This window comes from Prionailurus bengalensis, chromosome X (genome assembly GCF_016509475.1).
Source record: "Prionailurus bengalensis isolate Pbe53 chromosome X, Fcat_Pben_1.1_paternal_pri, whole genome shotgun sequence".
NCBI lineage: Eukaryota > Metazoa > Chordata > Mammalia > Carnivora > Felidae > Prionailurus > Prionailurus bengalensis.
Window position 1 is genome coordinate 72916492 of NC_057361.1, and position 19961 is coordinate 72936452.

General features: G+C 38.0%; 1 non-coding gene across 1 annotated transcript; it reads right to left on the bottom strand.

Annotated features, from left to right (window-relative positions):
- Positions 1 to 8863: 8863 nt before the first annotated feature.
- Positions 8864 to 8969, bottom strand: LOC122478061. The gene has a single exon (XR_006295828.1). It is a non-coding gene; the product is annotated as a U6 spliceosomal RNA (small nuclear RNA).
- Positions 8970 to 19961: the final 10992 nt, after the last annotated feature.

Consider the following 19961-nt stretch of genomic DNA (forward strand, 5'->3'; position numbering starts at 1 on the left):
GCTTTGGGATGCCGAGTTCTAAATATATCTGTCAAGTCCATCTGATCCAATGTATCATTCAGGGCCCTGTTTCTTTATTGATCCTGTGTCTCGGTGATCTATCCATTGTTGTAAGTGGGGTATTAAAGTCCCCTGAAATTACCACTTCTTGTCAATAATGTTGCTTATGTTTGTGAGTAATTGTTTTATATATTAGGGGGCTCCCGTATTCGGCGCATGGACATTTATAATTGTTAGTTCTTCTTGATGGATAGACCCTGTAATTATTATATAATGCCCTTCTTCATCTCTTGTTATAGCCTTTAATTTAAAGTCTACTTTCTTTGATATAAGTGTGGCTACTCCAGCTTTCTTTTGACTTCCAGTAGCATGATAGATAGTTCTCCATCCCAGGGATGAATCTCAATTGATCATGGATAATAACTCTTCTAATGTGCTGTTGAATTTGGTTTGCTAGTATTTTCTTGAGAATTTTTGTACATATAATCACCAGCAATATTGTCCCGAAGTTATTTTTCTTGTAGTATCCTTTTCTGGCTCTGGTATCAGGGTATTTGTGGACTTTATCTTTCTTGACTTATTTAACTGGATAGGATCCCCAACATTATATTAAATAGTAGTGGCAAGAGTAGGCATCTTTGCAGTGCTCTTGTTAGGGAAGTATTCATTCTTTTGTTGTCAAGTGTGATGTTAATTAAGATTTTTGTAGTGTCCCTTATCAGACAGAGGAAGTTACTTTATATTCCTATATTGCGGAGAATTTTTACCATGTTTGAATATTGGTTTTGTCAAATTCTTTATTCCAGAATTTAATAAGATCATTTGTTTTTTTCTTCTTTAGACAGCTGATGTAATGAAATACATTGATAGATTTTCAAACACTAAAACAGCCTTGTAGCCCTGGAATAAACTTCAGTTGGTGTTTAATTTTTTTTTTTATATATACCTGAATTCTATTTGTCAATATGTTCTTAAAGATTTGTGTATCTGCATTGGTGAGGGAAATTCATCAGTAATTTTCTTTTTTTGCAAAATCTTTGTTTTGACATTATGTTAATGTTTGCCTTTCAGAATGAAACAGGAAGTGTTTCCTTCTCTTCTGTAATAAATGTGTAGAATTACTGCTGTTTTTTATTTAAATGTTTGATAAAATTCTCCTTTGAAATCATATGGGCCTAGAAATTTATTTTCGGGGAAATCATTTTCAATGTTTAGAGGAGTATACTGTCTGCAAACTATCTGTATCAGTTTGGGTGAATTTTGGAGGCCTGTAGTTTTCAAGGTATTGGTCACTGTATTATGAATTGTTGAATTTATGTGCATAGAGTTGTTCGTATTAGTCCATTATTATTTTTTGAAGTCTTCAAGTATGTATGGTATTCTCTTTCATTCCTAATATTTGTGTCTTCTTTCCGTTTATCTTTTTCATTGCTTTATGATTTTCCAATTTATTCATCCTTTAAAAAAGAGCTTTTGGCAGAGGGGCCGGGCGGACTGTGTTCCAACAGCAAGCGCGACTTAGCGTCTGGGAGGTCATAAGTTAACAGCTCTGCTCAGAAAGCGGGAAGGCTGGAGGACAAAGGGAGGGAGTGTTGCTGAGCCCCCTGACAACAGAGCTCAGTTTGGTGGGGAACAAAGGCGCTCGCCAGCGCCATTTCCCCCGCCCATCCCCCAGCCGAAATCCCAAAGGTAACCGGTTCCTGCCAGGGAACTTGCTCGCTCCGCACAAACACCCAACTCTGCGCTTCTGCGGAGCCAAACCTCCGGCAGCGGATCTGACTCCCTCCCGCTGCCACAGGGCCCCTCCTGAAGTGGATCACCTAAGGAGAAGCTATCTAAGCCTGCCCCTCCTGCCCCCGAGCAGCTTGCCTACCCACCCCAGCTAATACGCCAGATCCCCAGCATCACAAGCCTGGCAGGGTGCAAGTAGCCCAGAAAGGCCACGCCACCCCACAGTGAATCCCGCCCCTAAGAGAGGGGAAGAGAAGGCACACACCAGTCCGACTGTGGCCCCAGAGGTGAGCTGGGGGCAGACATCAGGTCTGACTGCGGCTCCTCCCACCAACTCCAGTTATACACCACAGCACAGGAGAAGTGCCCTGCAGGTCCTCACCACGCCAGGGACTATCCAAAATGACCAAGCGGAAGAACTCCCCTCAGAAGAATCTCCAGGAAATAACAACAGCTAATGAGCTGATCAAAAAGGATTTAAATAATATAACAGAAAGTGAATTTAGAATAATAGTCATAAAATTAATCGCTGGGCTTGAAAACAGTATACAGGACAGCAGAGAATCTCTTGCTACAGAGATCAAGGGACTAAGGAACAGTCACGAGGAGCTGAAAAACGCTTTAAACGAAATGCATAACAAAATGGAAACCACCACAGCTCGGCTTGAAGAGGCAGAGGAGAGAATAGGTGAACTAGAAGATAAAGTTATGGAAAAAGAGGAAGCTGAGAAAAAGAGAGATAAAAAAATCCAGGAGTATGAGGGGAAAATTAGAGAACTAAGTGATACACTAAAAAGAAATAATATACGCATAATTGGTATCCCAGAGGAGGAAGAGAGAGGGAAAGGTGCTGAAGGGGTACTTGAAGAAATCATAGCTGAGAACTTCCCTGAACTGGGGAAGGAAAAAGGCATTGAAATCCAAGAGGCACAGAGAACTCCCTTCAGACGTAACTTGAATCGATCTTCTGCACGACATATCATAGTGAAACTGGCAAAATACAAGGATAAAGAGAAAATTCTGAAAGCAGCAAGGGGTAAACGTGCCCTCACATATAAAGGGAGACCTATAAGACTCGTGACTGATATCTCTTTTGAAACTTGGCAGGCCAGAAAGAATTGGCACGAGATTTTCAGGGTGCTAGACAGAAAAAATATGCAGCCAAGAATCCTTTATCCAGCAAGTCTGTCATTTAGAATAGAAGGAGAGATAAAGGTCTTCCCAAACAAACAAAAACTGAAGGAATTGGTCACCACTAAACCAGCCCTACAAGAGATCCTAAGGGGGACCCTGTGAGACAAAGTCCCAGAGACATCACTATAAGCATAAAACATACAGACATCACAATGACTCTAAACCCGTATCTTTCTATAATAACACTGAATGTAAATGGATTAAATGCACCAACCAAAAGACATAGGGTATCAGAATGGATAAAAAAACAAGACCCATCTATTTGCTGTCTACAAGAGACTCATTTTAGACCTGAGGACACCTTTAGATTGAGAGTGAGGGGATGGAGAACTATTTATCATGCGACTGGAAGCCAAAAGAAAGCTGGAGTAGCCATACTTATATCAGACAAACTAGACTTTAAATTAAAGGCTGTAACAAGAGATGAAGAAGGACATTATATAATAGTTACAGGGTCTATCCATCAGGAAGAGCTAACAATTATAAATGTCTTTGCGCCGAATACTGGAGCCCCCAAATATATAAAACAATTACTCATAAACATAAGCAACCTTATTGATAAGAATGTGGTAATTGCAGGGGACTTTAACACCCCACTTACAGAAATGGATAGATCATCTAGACACACGGTCAATAAAGAAACAAGGGCCCTGAATGATACATTGGATCAGATGGACTTGACAGATATATTTAGAACTCTGCATCCCAAAGCAACAGAATATACTTTCTTCTCGAGTGCACATGGAACATTCTCCAAGATAGATCATATCCTGGGTCACAAAACAGCCCTTCATAAGTTTACAAGAATTGAAATTATACCATGCTTACTTTCAGACCACAATGCTATGAAGCTTGAAATCAACCACAGAAAAAAGTCTGGAAAACCTCCAAAAGCATGGAGGTTAAAGAACACCCTACTAATGAATGAGTGGGTCAACCAGGCAATTAGAGAAGAAATTAAAAAATATATGGAAACAAACGAAAATGAAAATACAACAATCCAAACGCTTTGGGACGCAGCAAATGCAGTCCTGAGAGGAAAATACATTGCCATCCAGGCCTATCTCAAGAAACAAGAAAAATCCCAAATACAAAATCTAACAGCACACCTAAAGGAACTAGAAGAAGAACAGCAAAGGCAGCCTAAGCCCAGCAGAAGAAGAGAAATAATAAAGATCAGAGCAGAAATAAACAATATAGAAACTAAAAAAACTGTAGAGCAGATCAACGAAACCAAGAGTTGGTTTTTTGAAAAAATAAACAAAATTGACAAACCTCTAGCCAGGCTTCTCAAAAAGAAAAGGGAGATGACCCAAATAGATAAAATCATGAATGAAAATGGAATTATTACAACCAATCCCTCAGAGATACAAACAATTATCAGGGAATACTATGAAAAATTATATGCCAACAAATTGGACAACCTGGAAGAAATGGACAAATTCCTGAACACCCACACTCTTCCAAAACTCAATCAGGAGGAAATAGAAAGCTTGAACAGACCCATAACCAGCGAAGAAATTGAATCGGTTATCAAAAATCTCCCAACAAATAAGAGTCCAGGACCAGATGGCTTCCCAGGGGAGTTCTACCAGACGTTTAAAGCAGAGATAATACCTATCCTTCTCAAGCTATTCCAAGAAATAGAAAGGGAAGGAAAACTTCCAGACTCATTCTATGAAGCCAGTATTACTTTGATTCCTAAACCAGACAGAGAGCCAGTAAAAAAAGAGAACTACAGGCCAATATCCCTGATGAATATGGATGCAAAAATTCTCAATAAGATACTAGCAAATCGAATTCAACGGCATATAAAAAGAATTATTCACCATGATCAAGTGGGATTCATTCCTGGGATGCAGGGCTGGTTCAACATTCGCAAATCAATCAACGTGATACATCACATTAACAAAAAAAGAGAGAAGAACCATATGATCATGTGAATCCATGCAGAAAAGGCCTTCGACAAAATCCAGCACCCTTTCTTAATAAAAACCCTTGAGAAAGTCGGGATAGAAGGAATATATTTAAAGATCCTAAAAGCCGTTTATGAAAAGCCCACAGCTAACATCATCCTCAACGGGGAAAAACTGAAAGCTTTTTCCCTGAGATCAGGAACACGACAAGGATGCCCACTCTCACCGCTGCTGTTTAACATAGTGCTGGAAGTTCTAGCATCAGCAATCAGACAACACAAGGAAATCAAAGGCATCAATATTGGCAAAGATGAAGTCAAGCTTTCGCTTTTTGCAGATGACATGATATTATACATGGAAAATCCGATAGACTCCACCAAAAGTCTGCTAGAACTGATACAGGAATTCAGCAAAGTTGCAGGATACAAAATCAATGTACAGAAATCAGTTGCATTCTTATACACTAACAATGAAGCAACAGAAAGACAAATAAAAAAAACTGATCCCATTCACAATTGCACCAAGAAGCATAAAATACCTAGGAATAAATCTAACCAAAGATGTAAAGGATCTATATGCTGAAAACTATAGAAAGCTTATGAAGGAAATTGAAGAAGATTTAAAGAAATGGAAAGACATTCCCTGCTCATGGATTGGAAAAATAAATATTGTCAAAATGTCAATACTACCCAAAGCTATCTACACATTCAATGCAATCCCAATCAAAATTGCACCAGCATTCTTCTCGAAACTAGAACAAGCAATCCTAAAATTCATATGGAACCACAAAAGGCCCCGAATAGCCAAAGGAATTTTGAAGAAGAAGACCAAAGCAGGAGGCATCACAATCCCAGACTTTAGCCTCTACTACAAAGCTGTCATCATCAAGACAGCATGGTATTGGCACAAAAACAGACACATAGACCAAGGGAATAGAATAGACACCCCAGAACTAGACCCACAAACGTATGGCCAACTCATCTTTGACAAAGCAGGAAAGAATATCCAATGGAAAAAAGACAGCCTCTTTAACAAATGGTGCTGGGAGAACTGGACAGCAACATGCAGAAGGTTGAAACTAGACCACTTTCTCACACCATTCACAAAAATAAACTCAAAATGGATAAAGGACCTAAGTGTGAGACAGGAATCCATCAAAACCTTAGAGGAGAAAGCAGGAAAAGACCTCTCTGACCTCAGCCGTAGCAATCTCTTACTCGACACATCCCCAAAGGCAAGGGAATTAAAAGCAAAAGTGAATTACTGGGACCTTATGAAGCTAAAAAGCTTCTGCACAGCAAAGGAAACAACCAACAAAACTAAAAGGCAACCAACGGAATGGGAAAAGATATTCGCAAATGACATATCGGACAAAGGGCTAGTATCCAAAATCTATAAAGAGCTCACCAAACTCCACACCCAAAAAACAAATAACCCAGTGAAGAAATGGGCAGAAAACATGAATAGACACTTCTCTAAAGAAGACATCCGGATGGCCAACAGGCACATGAAAAGATGTTCAGCGTCGCTCCTTATCAGGGAAATACAAATCAAAACCACACTCAGGTGTCACCTCACGCCAGTCAGAGTGGCCAAAATGAGCAAATCAGGAGACTATAGATGCTGGAGAGGATGTGGAGAAACGGGAACCCTCTTGCACTGTTGGTGGGAATGCAAATGGTGCAGCCGCTCTGGAAAGGAGTGTGGAGGTTCCTCAGAAAATTAAAAATAGGTCTACCCTATGACCCAGCAATAGCACTGCTAGGAATTTATCCAAGGGATACAGGAGCACTGATGCATAGGGCCACTTGTACCCCAATGTTCATAGCAGCACTCTCAACAATAGCCAAATTATGGAAAGAGCCTAAATCTCCATCAACTGATGAATGGATAAAGAAATTGTGTTTTATATACACAATGGAATATTACGTGGCAATGAGAAAAAATGAAATATGGCCTTTTGTAGCAACGTGGATGGAACTGGAGAGTGTGATGCTAAGTGAAATAAGCCATCCAGAGAAAGACAGATACCATATGGTTTCACTCTTATGTGGATCCTGAGAAACTTAACAGGAACCCATGGGGGAGGGGAAGGAAAAAAAAAAAAGAGGTTAGAATGGGAGAGAGCCAAAGCATAAGAGACTGTTAAAAACTGAGAACAAACTGAGGGTTGATGGGGGGTGGGAGGGAGGAGAGGGTGGGTGATGGGTATTGAGGAGGGCGCCTTTTGGGATGAGCACTGGGTGTTGTATGGAAACCAATTTGTCAATAAATTTCAGAAAAAAAAGGGGGAAAAAAAGAGCTTTTGTTTTCATTGGTTTTTTTCTACTTTTCTGTTTTCACTTTTATTTTTACATGATCCTCCCTTCTGCTTTATTTTTCTCTTCTTTTCCTAGATTCTTAAAGTGACTACATAAATTGTTAATTTCAAACCTTTTTTTTTCTAATATAAGCATTTATTGCAATATTTTTGCTTTCAGCATTTTTTAACAAAGTCCTGCAAATTTTCGTGTGTTGTATTTGTTTTTTTGTTCTACTCAAAATATTTTTTAAAAATATTGATATTTTATCTTTGATCCATGGATTTTAAAATATGTTGTTTAATTTATAAGTGATTGGAGATTTTCCTATGAATTTTCTCATTTATTCCTAGTTTGATTCAATATTGATGGATCATATTTGTCTAATTATTTAAAGCTGTTTGTTTTATGACCCAGTATATGTTGTATAATGACAAATGTTCTATTTATACCTTAAAAGTTTGTGTTTGTTGCTGTTGCAGAGTGGGAGTTCTATGAATGTCAGTCAAATCCAGTAGGTTGATAGCATTGTTTAGTTTTTCTATATTCTTGCTGATTTCTTTCTTCTTGTTCTATTAATTATTAAGAAATAAATATTAAAGTTTTGATATAGAGAAACTTTTCCATCATAAAGTTTGTTTTATTCTCTCCATTATATATGTATGTATATATATATGGCACAAACACACATATTGCATCTATATACAGAGAAAAGCCCATTAAAGAATGCTACACTTTTTGCTTTCATTTGTCAATCCTATTTAAAAAGACTCAAGACCAGAATAATTGTCTATTATATTTTGCTAGATATTTATCATTTGTTATTCTTCCTTCGTTCTTGGTATTTCCAGTTTCTTTCTGTTGAAATTGCCCTGAAAAATTTCTTTTAGCTATTCTTTTGGAGCTGGTGTACTGGCAATATTCTTCTTAATTTTTATTTATCTGAAAACATCTTTTTAAAAGTATTAAATACAATTTATTGTCAAATTTGTTTCCATACATCACCCAGTGCTCATCCCAACACGTGCCCTCCTCTATGTCCATCACCCACTCTCCCCTGTCCCCTACCCCCCATCAACCTTCAGTTTGTTCTCAGTATTTAAGAGTCTCTTATGGATTGTCGCCTTCCCTCTCTGTAAATTTTTCCACCTTCCCCTCCCCCATGGTCATCTGTTAAGCTTCTCAGGATCCACTTATGAGTCAAAACATATGACATCTGTCTTTCTCTGCCTGACTTATTTCACTTAACATAATACCCTCCAGTTCCATCTACATTGCTTCAAATGGCCAGATTTCATTCTTTCTGATTTCCAAGTAGTATTCCATTGTATATATAAACCAAAATATCTTTATCCGTTCATCCGTTGATGAACATTTAGGGTCTTTCCATAATTTAGCTATTGTTGAAAGAGCTGCTATAAACATTGTGATACCAGTGCCCCTATTCATCAGCACTCCTGTATCCCTTGGGTAAATTCCTAGCAGTGGTATTGCTTTGTGATAGGGTAGATAGAGTTTTAATTTTTTGAGGAACCTCCACACTGTTTGCCAGAACAGCTGCACCAGTTTGCATTCCCACCAACAGTGCAAAAGAGCTCCAGTTTCTCCACATCCTCTCCAGCATCGATAGTCTCCTGATGTATTCATTTTAGCCACTCTGACTGGCATTAGGTAGTATCTCAGTGTGGTTTTGATTTGTATTTCCCTGAGGAGGAGTGACATAAAAATATGGAATGCTTCACGAATTTGCGTGTCATCCTTGCACAGGGCCATGCTAATATTCTCTGTATCATTCCAATTTTAGTATATGTGCTGCCAAAGTGAGTACTGAAAACATCTTTATTTTACCTTTAGTGAAAGATATTTTAAGTGGATATAGAACTGTGGGTTGAGAGTATTTTTTTTTCTTTCAGTGCTTATAAATGTGCCACTTCATTAAGCTCTTCACAGCTTCTGATAAGAATGCCATGGTCATTCAAACAGTTGTTCTTGTTTAGGTAATGCATAGTTTTTGTTTTACTGCTTTTAAGATTTCTCATAGTCTTTTCTTTTCAGTAGTTTGATTATGATGTGCCTGAATTTCTTTGGGTTTATCATGTTTGAAGTTTACTAAGCTTCTTTAATCAGGAGGTTTATGTATTGTGACAAATTCAGGAAGCTTTCAGCCACTATTTCTTCAGCACTGCTCATATTCTTTTCTGTAGGACTCAAATTATATGACTATTGCAACTTTTTGTTATTATTCCACAGATCTCTCAGGTTCTGCTCAATTTTTTAAAACTTCTTTATTGGTTGTTGAGATTGGATAATTTTAATGGTCTAGCTTAAAGTTCACAACTTTTTCCTTTGAAATCTCCATTCTCCTATTGAGGCTATCCAGTGAGTTTAAAACTTTTGTTATTATATTTTTAAGTTCTAAAATTTCCATTTGGTTTTTATATACATCTTTTATCTCTTTTCTAATGTTTGTGTTTTTGCATTGTTTCGAGAGTATTTATGATAATTTTGTTGGAGGGATTTTATAATTTCTGCTTAAACATGTTAAAGAAAGCCAACAACTCTGTGATCTCAGCCTTGGTATCTATTGATTGTTGTATTTTTAAGAACTTTATTGAAATATAGTACACCTACAATACGATTAAACCATGCAAACTATACAATTTAATTATTTTTAGTATATTCATAGATTTGTGCAACTCTCACTACAATCTAATTTTAGGAAATTTTTATTATCCCATGAAGAAAATCCTATACCCATTAGGAGCCAATCCTCATTGCCTCTCTTCCCCCATTGTCCTAAGCAATACTTTCTATCACTATAGATTATCCAGTTCTGTACATTCCATGTAAATGGAATAATGTAAATATGTGGTATTTAGCATAATATTTTCAAGACTTTTTCATGATATAGCATATATAGTTACTTTATTTCTTTTTATTGACAAATTACATTGTATGGATATACCTTGTTTTGTTTTCCATTCAGTAGTTGATAAAAATTAGGGCTTTGTTACCACTTTTTGGCCATTATGAATAAAGATTCTGTGAACATTCATGGTCAAATTTGTTAACTATTGCTTTGATTATATCCATCTTAGTGGTGTTACCTCACATTTAAAAATTTATAGGCTATTTTTAAAGTTTATTTATTTATTTATTTATTTAGAGAGAGAGCACAAGCAACGGAGGGAGGGAGGGAGGGAGGGAGGGAGAGAGAGAGAGAGAGAGAGAGAGAGAGAATCCCAAGCAGTCTCCATGCTATCCGTGCAGATCCTGAGGTGGAGCTCATAACGATGAACTGTGAGATCATGACCTGAGCGAAAGTCAAGAGTCAGATGCTTAACTGACTGAACCAACCAGGTACCCATAATCTATAGGGTATTTTTATGCCAGTTTTAGGTTTACAGAGAAGGTGAAGAAAAACTATGGAGGATTCCTTATTTATTTATTTATTTATTTAGATTTTTCCAGGAATAGAATTTAGTGATTCTTCACTTACTTGCATGTAACACCCAGTGCTCATCCCAGCAAGTGCCCTTCTTAATGCCCATCACCCATTTAGCCCATCCCCCCACCCAGCACCCTTCCACTAACTCTCAGTTTTTTTCCTGTATTTAAGTCTTTTATGGTTTGTCTCCCTGTGTTTTTATCTTATTTTTGCTTCCCTTCCCCTAAGTTCATCTGTTTTGTTTCTTAAATTTTACATATGAGAGAAATCACATAATATTGGTCTTTCTCTGAATTACTTATTTTGCATAGCATAATACACTCCAGATCCATCCACATTGTTGCAAAGACAAGATTTCATTCTTTTCGATTGCCAAGTAATATTCTATTGAATATATATAGCACATCTTCTTTATCCATTCATCTGTTGATGGACATTTGGGCTTTTTCCATAATGTGGCTATTGTAGATAGTGCTGGCATAAACATTGGGGTATTTGTACCCCTTTGAATCAGCATTTTTGTTTCCTTTGGGTAAATACGTATTAGTACAATTCCTGGGGTGTAGGGTAGTTCTATTTTTAACTTTTTGAAGAACATCCATACTGTTTTCCAGAATGGTTGCACCAGTTTTCATTCCCACCAGGAGTGCAAAATCGTTCCCGCTCTGTGCATCCTCACCAATATGTTTCCTGAGTTAATTTTAGCCATTCTGGGAAGTGTGAGGTGGTATCTCATTGTGATTTTGATTTATAGTTCCCTGATGATGAGTGATGTTGAGCATATTTCAATGTATCTGTTAGCCATCTGAATGCCTTATTTGGTAAAGTGTCTATTCATGTCTTTTTTCATATCTTCACTGGAAGATTTGTTTCTTGGGGTGCTGAGTTTGATAAGTTCTTTACAGATTTTGGATAATAGCCCTTTACCTATATGCCATTTGTAGATATCTTCTCCCATTCCATTGGTTGCCTTTTAGTTTTGCTGATTGTTTCCTTCACTGTGCAGAATCTTTTTATCTTGATGAAGTCCCAATAGTTCATTTTTTGGTTTTGTTTCCGTTGCCTCCAGTGACATGTCAAGTAAGAAGTTGCTGCGGCTGAGGTTTCCTGTTTTCTCCTCTAGAATTTTGATGATTTCCTGTCTTACATTTAAATCTTTCATCTATTTTGAATTAATTTTCTGTATGGTACAAGAGAATGGTCCAGGTTCATTCTTCTGCATGTCACTATCAAGTTTTCTGAACATCACTTGCTGAAATACTTTTCTCCATTGGATACTCTTTGCTGCTTTATCAAAGATTGTTGGCCATACATTTATAGGTCCATTTCTAGGTTTTCTACTCAGTTCCATTGATCTATGTGTCTGTTCTTGTGCCAGTACCATACCATCTTGATTATTATAGCTTTGTAATACAGCTTGAAGTCTGGGATTGTGATGCCTCCAGATTTGGTTTTCTTTTTCAACATTATTTCAACTACTCAGGGCTTTTTCTGGTTCCATAGATTTTAGAATTGTTTGTTCTAGCTCTGTGAAGAATGCTGATGTTATTTTAATAGGGATTGCATTGAATATGTAGACTGCTTCAGGTAGTATTGACATTTTAGCAATGTTTGCTCTTCCAATCCATGAGCATGGAATGTCTTATTCAATCTCTTTCATAAGCTTTTTATAGTTTTCAGTGGATATCTTTTACTTCTTTGGTTAGGTTTATTCCTAGGAATTTTATGTTGTTGTTGTTGTTGTTTTTTTTTTGGTGTAATTGCAAATGGGATTGATTCCTTGATTTCTGTTTCTCCTGCTTCATTATTGGTGTATAGAAATGCAACCAATTTCTGTACATTGATTTTATATTCTGTGATGTTGCTGAAATCATGTATCAGTTTTAGCAGTTTTTTGGTGGAGTTTTCCACATAGAGTATCATGTCCTCTGCCAAGAGTGAAAATTTGACTTCCTCCTTGCTGATTTGGATGCCTTTTATTTCATTTGTTGTCTGATAACTTGGGCTAGGACTTCCAACACTATGTTGAATAACAGTGGAGAAAGTGGACATCCCTGTAATGTTCCTGCACTTAGGGGTAAAGCTCTCAGTTTTTTTCCCCATTGAGGATGATATTAGCTGTGTATATTTCGTATATGGCCTTTACAAAGTTGAGATATGTTCTTTCTATCCCTACTTTCTTGAGGGTTTTTATCAAGAATGGATGCTGTATTTTGTCAAATGCATTTTCTGCATCTGTTGAGAGGTTCATGTGGTTCATTTTAACTTGACTAGACTCTTTGTTTTAAAAATCTAGTTTGTCTGATATAAGTATGGCTACTCTGTCTTTCTTTTGATATCTATTAGCATGATAGATGGTTCTCCATTCTCTTACTTTCAATCCGCAGGTGTCTTTAAAAATGAGTCTCCTTGGGGCGCCTGGGTGGCTTTGTCGGTTGAGCATCCAACTTCAGCTCAGGTCATGATCACATGGTTCGTGGGTTTGAGCCCCACTTTGGGCTCTGTGATGACAGCTCAGAGCCTGGAGCCTGCTTCAGATTCTGTCTCTCTCTTTATCAAAAAAATAAAATAAAATAAATTAAACATAAAATGAGTTTCCTGTAGGCAGCATATAAGTGGATCTTGTTTTCTTATCCATTTTGTTACCCTTTGTCTTTTGATTGGAGCATTTAGTGCATTTACATGTAGATTGATTATTGAAATATGTGAATTTAGTGCTATTATGTTGCCTGTAGCATTGGTGCTTCTGGTGATGTTCTCTGGTCCTTTCTAGTCTTTGTAACTTTTGGTTGTTTTTGCTTTGTTTTGTTTTCTCCACTCAAACCTCCCCTCAAAATTTCTTGCAGTGCTGGTTTAGTGGTCATGAATTATTTTTTGTTTTTCTGGGAAACTCTTTATCTTTCCTTCTATTTTGAGTGACACTCTTGCTGGAAAAGGAATTCTTGGCTTCATGTAATTCCTATTCAGCATGTTCAATATATCCTGCCACTCCCTTCTGGCCTGCCACGTTTCTGAGAACAGATCTTTTGTGGACTTTATCTTTCTTCCCTTGTAGGTTAAGGACTTTTTTCCCCCTTCCTGCTTTCATATTTTTTTCCTTGTCTGTGTATTTTGTAAATTTGGCTATGATATGCCTTGGTGATAGTAGTTTTTCTTTTTCTTTTTCTTTTTTTAATCTAATGGGTGTTCTCTGTGTTCTTGGATTTTGATGTTTGTGTCCTTCCCCAGATTAGGAAAGTTTTCCACTATAATTTGCTCACATAAACCTTCTGCTCCTTTTTGTCTCCTTCACCTTCTGGGACTCCTATGATGCAAATGTTATTCCTCTTTAATAAGTCACTGAGTTCTCCAAGTCTTGTATTGTGATCTTTTTGGCTTTTTTCCCTCTTTTTTATGCTTCAAAATTTTATCTTCAATATTGCTGATTTGCTGCTCTGCTTCATACAACCTTGCTGTCATGGCATCCATTTGAGAGGGCATCTCAGTTATAGGATTTTTAATTTTAGCTTGACTAGATTTTAGTACTTTTATCTCTGCAGAAAAGGATTCTCTGGTGTCTTCTATACTTTGTTCAATCCCAGCTAGTATTCTTACAATCATGGTTTTTAATTCTAGTTCAGACATCTTACATATATCTGTTGTTGATTAAATCCCTAGCAGTCATTTCTTCCTGTTATTTCCTTTGGGGTGAATTCCTTTGACTTGGCATTTTGGAGGAAGAAAAAATAAATAAGATTAAAAAAACTAAAATTAAAAAAATAAAAAGACAGGGGCACCTGGGTTTCTCAGTCGGTTGAGCGTCCAACTTCGGCTCAGGTCATGATCTCACAGTTTGTGATTTTGAGCCCTGCATTGGGCTCTGTGCTGACAGCTCGGAGCCTGGAGCCTGCTGCAGATTCTGTGTCTCCCTGTTTCTCTGCCCCTCCTATGCTCATGCTCTGTCTCTCTCTGTCTCTCAATAATAAACATTAAAAAATATTTTTTAAAAAATTAAAAAGACAACAAAAAAATCACATAAAAGAAGGTAGATCCTAGGTGTCTTTCAGTCTGCTTGTTCAATGAAGCTTGATAGCATAGAGAAAAAGAGAAAGAAAAGAAAAAAGTTTTTAAAAAGTTAGAAATTAAAAAAATATATAGAATAAAAATGAATATGATAAAATAATGAAAATAAAACAGACTAAAAAAATTTTTATTACAAATAATGAAAAAAATAAAAAATGAATTTGTTCTTTCTGTATTCAAGAAAGAGAAAGAAAAGAGACAATAATTTAAGCAAAAACAGAAGCAAATAAAATGAACAAACAAATCAACCAGCAAACAGAATGAAACCAAATGAAGTTACTTCCAGTTTCCTCTAGAACTGAAACATTAAAGCACATACTATAGTTCATTCACTAAGCAGGTGGGGGAATTTTTACTGGTGTTCTGGGGGATGTGCCTAGCGGGCACAGTTGGTTGGAGTTTGGTGTAACGTCTCCGTTCTCCACTAGGTGGCTATGCTTAGCTCACTGGGGTGATCTATATATGTGTGTGAATATGCACGTGTGTGGTAGAAGTGAAAATGGTTTCACCCAGCTCTCTAGTCTCTGACTCAGTAACTTCAAGTTCTCACCGACCTGAGATCAAGAACCCCTCATTTGTCCCAGGCCTCTATCCACTCCCCACTTCTATCCTGTCTGTATCCAAGCTGTTTGCCTGCCATGTGCCACCTCCTTACAGAGCTTTATCTCAGATGTGGTTGGTTGTGTTTCAAAACCCCACACTTCAGAGACCCCTGCGGCTTGTACCAATGCCAATCTCTGGAGGAGGGTTTTGCTGAGTATTGGCCACGTGCCAGCTTGCCCCAGAAATCATTCGTGAGATACAACAGCAGACGTTCAGAGATGACAGCAAATCACAACACACAGCTGATGCCAGGCTTTACCGCACTCTGACATCTTTATTCCAATATCAGCAAACATGGCTGCTTTCCAGGGTCTGCTGAGACCTTTGGAGGGAGGAGGCATATGGCCTTTACCAAATGTACTCCAGCAAGGGAAACCACCTCTCCCCATGTGGACCATGGACCCCTCAGAACCCGCTGCCTGCTCCTAGGGATTCACCCTACTTCCTCACCAGAGCACCACCAGGCACTGAGCTCCAGAACTTCACACTCTGCACTCCACTGTTTATAGAATCCTGGTGGTATTGAAACCCTCTCCTTTCTCCCCATCAATGGTTTTGGGGAACAGATTTCTTTTTCAGTTCCCCGTGAGTGTTTTCACTCTTTCTATCTCTTTCTATCCAGCTACTTTTAGGGGAAGTGCTTTTCTTGCATGATCCCAATACGCTGTACTCTCCCCATTTCTCTGCCTTCTCTCTGTGAAAACAGCTCCCTACTCTCCATGGCTTATCTCTCCCTCAATTCACCTCTCCACACCACATACCTGCCAAGTTTTGTGGCTCAAGTTATGCAGATTGTTGTGCTAATCCTTGATCAATATCCTAGGTGTTCAAAATACTTTGGTGCTGATCTCGCTGTATTTCAGGGATGAAACAAGGTCAGGGTCTCCATACTGCTCTGCCATCTTAACTCGTCTCCTATAGAGAGTTCCTTTATACCTCTCTCTTTTCTCACACAGTTTATCCTATTATTAACTTCTTTCATTAGTATGTTATAATTGACAAACCAATATTAATATTTATTTATTATTAAGTAAAGTTCATATTTTATAGTGGGATTCATTCCTGTATTATAGAGTTCTATGATTTTCCTCAAATATACATCATATATCTACCATTACAATATCACGCAGAATAGTTTCAGCAACCTAAAAATCTCTATGGTTAATCAATTCACCTCTACTCTTTCCAAAGCTCTGACAACTACTGATCTTCCAGTATCCATAGTTTTGATTTTTTTTCAGAATGTTATATAGCTGGAATCAGGCAGTATGTAGTGTTTTAAGCCTGAATTCTTTTACCAAGGTATATGCATTTAAGATGACTTTCTGTCTTTCTTTTCTTTTTCTCTTTTTTTTTTTCTGAAATTTATTGACAAATTGGTTTCCATACAACACCCAGTGCTCATCCCAAAAGGCGCCCTCCTCAATACCCATCACCCACCCTCTCCTCCCTCCCACCCCCCATCAACCCTCAGTTTGTTCTCAGTTTTTAACAGTCTCTTATGCTTTGGCTCTCTCCCATTCTAACCTCTTTTTTTTTTCCTTCCCCTCCCCCATGGGTTCCTGTTAAGTTTCTCAGGATCCACATAAGAGTGAAACCATATGGTATCTGTCTTTCTCTGGATGGCTTGTTTCACTTAGCATCACACTCTCCAGTTCCATCCACGTTGCTACAAAAGGCCATATTTCATTTTTTCTCATTGCCACGTAATATTCCATTGTGTATATAAACCACAATTTCTTTATCCATTCATCAGTTGATGGACATTTAGGCTCTTTCCATAATTTGGCTATTGTTGAGAGTGCTGCTATGAACATTGGGGTACAAGTGGCCCTATGCATCAGTGATCCTGTATCCCTTGGATAAATTCCTAGCAGTGCTATTGCTGGGTCATAGGGTAGGTCTATTTTTAATTTTCTGAGGAACCTCCACACTGCTTTCCAGAGCGGCCGCACCAATTTGCATTCCCACCAACAGTGCAAGAGGGTTCCCGTTTCTCCACATCCTCTCCAGCATCTATAGTCTCCTGATTTGTTCATTTTGGCCACTCTGACTGGCGTGAGGTGATACCTGAGTGTGGTTTTGATTTGTATTTCCCTGATAAGGAGCGACGCTGAACATCTTTTCATGTGCCTGTTGGCCATCCGGATGTCTTCTTTAGAGAAGTGTCTATTCATGTTTTCTGCCCATTTCTTCACTGGGTTATTTGTTTTTTGGGTGTGGAGTTTGGTGAGCTCTTTATAGATTTTGGATACTAGCCCTTTGTCCGATATGTCATTTGCGAATATCTTTTCCCATTCCGTTGGTTGCCTTTGAGTTTTGTTGGTTGTTTCCTTTGCTGTGCAGAAGCTTTTTATCTTCATAAGGTCCCAGTAATTCACTTTTGCTTTTAATTCCCTTGCCTTTGGGGATGTGTCGAGTAAGAGATTGCTACGGCTGAGGTCAGAGAGGTCTTTTCCTGCTTTCTCCTCTAAGGTTTTGATGGTTTCCTGTCTCACATTTAGGTCCTTTATCCATTTTGAGTTTATTTTTGTGAATGGTGTGAGAAAGTGGTCTAGTTTCAACCTTCTGCATGCTGCTGTCCAGTTCTCCCAGCACCATTTGTTAAAGAGGCTGTCTTTTTTCCATTGGATGTTCTTTCCTGCTTTGTCAAAGATGAGTTGGCCATACGTTTGTGGGTCTAGTTCTGGGGTGTCTATTCTATTCCATTGGTCTATTTGTCTGTTTTTGTGCCAATACCATGCTGTCTTGATGATGACAGCTTTGTAGTAGAGGCTAAAGTCTGGGATTGTGATGCCTCCTGCTTTGGTCTTCTTCTTCAAAATTCCTTTGGCTATTCGGGGCCGTTTGTGGTTCCATATGAATTTTAGGATTGCTTGTTCTAGTTTCGAGAAGAATGCTGGTGCAATTTTGATTGGGATTGCATTGAATGTGTAGATAGCTTTGGGTAGTATTGACATTTTGACAATATTTATTTTTCCAATCCATGAGCAGGGAATGTCTTTCCATTTCTTTAAATCTTCTTCAATTTCCTTCATAAGCTTTCTATAGTTTTCAGCATACAGATCTTGTACATCTTTGGTTAGATTTATTCCTAGGTATTTTATGCTTCTTGGTGCAATTGTGAATGGGATCAGTTTCTTTATTTGTCTTTCTGTTGCTTCATTGTTAGTGTATAAGAATGCCACTGATTTCTGTACATTGATTTTGTATCCTGCAACTTTGCTGAATTCCTGTATCAGTTCTAGCAGACTTTTGGTGGAGTCTATCGGATTTTCCATGTATAATATCATGTCATCTGCAAAAAGGGAAAGCTTGACTTCATCTTTGCCAATTTTGATGTCTTTGATTTCCTTTTGTTGTCTGATTGCTGATGCTAGAACTTCCAGCACTATGTTAAACAGCAGCGGTGAGAGTGGGCATCCTTGTCGTGTTCCTGATCTCAGGGAAAAAGCTTTCAGTTTTTCCCCGTTGAGGATGATGTTAGCTGTGGGCTTTTCATAAATGGCTTTTATGATCTTTAAGTATGTTCCTTCTATCCCGACTTTCTCAAGGGTTTTTATTAAGAAAGGGTGCTGGATTTTGTCGAAGGCCTTTTCTGCATCGATTGACAGGATCATATGGTTCTTCTCTCTTTTTTTGTTAATGTGATGTATCACGTTGATTGATTTGCGAATGTTGAACCAGCCCTGCATCCCAGGAATGAATCCCACTTGATCATGGTGAATCATTCTTTTTATATGGCGTTGAATTCGATTTGCTAGTACCTTTGAGAATTTTTGCATCCATATTCATCAGGGATATTGGCCTGTAGTTCTCTTTTTTTACTGGCTCTCTGTCTGGTTTAGGAATCAAAGTAATACTGGCTTCATAGAATGAGTCTGGAAGTTTTCCTTCCCTTTCTATTTCTTGGAATAGGTTGAGAAGGATAGGTATTATCTCTGCTTTAAACGTCTGGTAGAAGTCCCCTGGGAAGCCATCTGGTCCTGGACTCCCAGGGAAGAGTGTGGAAGAGTGTGGGTGTTCAGGAATTTGTCCATTTCTTCCATGTTGTCCAATTTGTTGGCATATAATTTTTCATAGTATTCCCTGATAATTGTTTGTATCTCTGAGGGATTGGTTGTAATTCCATTACCATTCATGATTTTATCTATTTGGGTCATCTCCCTTTTCTTTTTGAGAAGCCTGGCTACAGGTTTGTCAATTTTGTTTATTTTTTCAAAAAACCAACTCTTGGTTTCGTTGATCTGCTCTACAGTTTTTTTAGTTTCTATATTGTTTATTTCTGCTCTGATCTTTATTATTTCTCTTCTTCTGCTGGGCTTAGGCTGCCTTTGCTGTTCTGCTTCTAGTTCCTTTAGGTGTGCTGTTAGATTTTGTATTTGGGATTTTTCTTGTTTCTTGAGATAGGCCTGGATGGCAATGTATTTTCCTCTCAGGACTGCATTTGCTGCGTCCCAAAGCGTTTGGATTGTTGTATTTTCATTTTCGTTTGTTTCCATATATTTTTTAATTTCTTCTCTAATTGCCTGGTTGACCCACTCATTCGTTAGTAGGGTGTTCTTTAACCTCCATGCTTTTGGAGGTTTTCCAGACTTTTTCCTGTGGTTGATTTCAAGCTTCATAGCATTGTGGTCTGAAAGTAAGCATGGTATAATTTCAATTCTTGTAAACTTATGAAGGGCTGTTTTGTGACCCAGTATATGA